The 2470-nt window shown below is 45.9% G+C and overlaps 1 protein-coding gene across 1 annotated transcript in view; it reads left to right on the top strand.

Annotated features, from left to right (window-relative positions):
* HMX1 (H6 family homeobox 1) overlaps positions 1-2470 on the top strand; it is a 119637-nt gene that overhangs the window by 91261 nt on the left and 25906 nt on the right. The gene's annotated exons all lie outside the window — the stretch shown is intronic.

Below are 2470 nucleotides of genomic sequence, written 5' to 3' on the forward strand. Positions count from 1 at the left end.
AAGAAGAAAGGCAACCTCTGCAGCATAGGTACAGCAGCCACATTCTGCAACTGCTCTAAGTCTAAGAAACCGGACCTCATCCAGCTTCCACAGCAACATCATCTAAAGACATTTTGGGTTTGACTCAGCAGAATCTATCACGGGGTCCTTTGATTCAGATCTCCTTGGTTGTGATCAACTATAATAGGACTGCAGAAGTAAATGGGAATATGACATCAGCCCACTTCAGTTGCAGAATCAAGGGGGCAGTGTGCGGCAGTGTGATCTGTTGGACAGAGCACTGGATTGTCAAAATAGCTAAGAACATAAGAAATCCTGTACTGGGTCAGATCAGTGGTCCATCGAACCCAGTATTCTGTCTCCAACAGCAACAGAGATTTATGCTAAAGAGGGAGGGCATTGAACTGGATATCTCTAGTGATCTAGCCCCTATTCAGTATCCTCCCTGGCATCCACCATTATTGGTTTAGAGATGCCAGAGGAAACATCTTCAACAATTCTGTTCAATAGCCATGAATAGATCTGTCATCCATTAATTTATCCAGTCTGTTCTGTCTACACTTTATTCCCAGCTCTGCCATTGACCTTGAGCAAGTCATTTCATTTCCCCATGCCCCTCTTCCCCTCCCCCCCTCCGCACCCCCTTTACCATTTTTCCTGTCTTGTCTATAAGCAGAGTATGTTCTCAAGGCTTGGGGCTTTCTCTTTCCAAATCTACCTAGCACCGAGGGGGGAAAAGAACCTGATTTTGGGTGAAGCCTCACAGAGCTACAGTAATTGCAAGGAAATGGAAGTTTTAATTGTTTTAGTTGCTAAAGTACAAGTTCCTTGACATTATAAAGTAATTATTGAATAATAATTGCAAGGAGTAAGACTGTGAAAAGATTCAGCCCAAAGTGAGGGCTGGGTTGACTTAGACATTGTCCCAGGAGATAAATGTCTTTCCTTGCTTCTCTGCTTTTTCCTGAAATGCTGACTTATAATAGCAGTTAATTACTAACACCCCCACCTTGGGTCAGCTTTTTTGGTTCATAGAGAATGAACAAAAGGATCTTCCAATGACCTGCCCCTTTCTGGTGCCCATCGCCTGCCCACATGTCCTGGAAAAGAGTATAAGAGTCTGTAGTTCTTCTTACCGCTGCCTCAGACCCAAGGTCCAGGTGGTCTTTGAAGACTTTAAGTTCCTTCTCTGTCAGGGAACATAGTTCAAGTCACTATCTTATACAAAGCAAGTAACACTGGTCTGTTGGGATTATCATGTAGTAACTTGGAACTGATTTTTTTCCTACTCTTTAGAGACATGTATTTTAGGACCAGGTTAAAAGATCCATCACCTAGTTGACTGTTTTGAGAGTGACCTGAAAAGATTACATATATCTCAATTTTGGTACAGAGAAGATTGATTCGGGGATGTGAAAGCATCAGGGAATTCGAAGATAGGAGGGGATTCTTGCTTTACCAGACCCAGCCAGGAAAAGATAAAAAAAATTCTGGGTCTGCAGTCTGTTACTTGCATCAGCCACTGACTCCAGCACATTTTACAGTTGAACTTCATGGTTTTGGTTGAAGACTAAATACAAAGGAACAGGGAGGTGGTGCGAGTTTCCGGTAAGAACATCAATAGAGATGGAATAATAATAGGGCTGATGCTGATCTGTGTGATTCACCTCCAGCCGAATGCAAAATCCATTTTTTAGTCAGGAGAGAGGCACCCCCTGAATTCCAATCAGGCCAATAATGATGCTGTATCAGATTCATGCTTCCCGAATGTGAATAGTTTGGCTTCTGGAAGGACAGCAGCTTGGTGATTAATCTCATTACTTCTGTTATTTCAAGAAGAACCATGGATGTGTTCTTTCACCAAGAGTCAGGTCAGCCCTGTGACGTGGGTTATTGTTAATTAATGAAACATCATCAGATTTTACCATAACTTGGTTCCTAGTTTCCCAGGTATTAGCACTTCTGAGAGGTTTAAAGCATCAAATCCTTGAAATAAGGCCATTTTGATCCTAGGAATTTCTTTACATATGCCTCTTGTAGGCTTCTCCATACACAAATAAAACCTTTTAAAATGAGAGCTTTCTGTCACCCTTTCATCATCACAAGGAGAGCCCGCTACTGGGGCCAAGAGTATTGACTGCCCGACATGTCTTCCTTTCTTCCCTGCCACAAACAACAGAAAACATCTGCTTAAAGCACTTGAAATCGGATCGCAGGCCCTGCTGTTAGGTGTGAGCTGTGTCCAGCCGAGAGGATGGGAGGGGGTGGTCTGGACCGGGCGGTCACAGCTGGGCTCGGGCGGCCCCTGCCAGCCCGGCTGCTCCGTGGGGCTGCGGACAAAGCGTGTCCTCCCCGCGCGGGGCCGTGGGTCCAGCCCAGGAGGCGGCAGCGCGGGGAGAACACGAGCTCTCGCTGCCCCGACGGCGGAGCCTGCCCGGCGCCCAGCTCCGCACTGCGCCCGCGGCGGCGA

This window comes from Gavialis gangeticus, unplaced genomic scaffold, assembly GCF_001723915.1.
Source record: "Gavialis gangeticus isolate Ggan-Ray unplaced genomic scaffold, GavGan_comp1, whole genome shotgun sequence".
Classification (NCBI taxonomy): domain Eukaryota; kingdom Metazoa; phylum Chordata; order Crocodylia; family Gavialidae; genus Gavialis; species Gavialis gangeticus.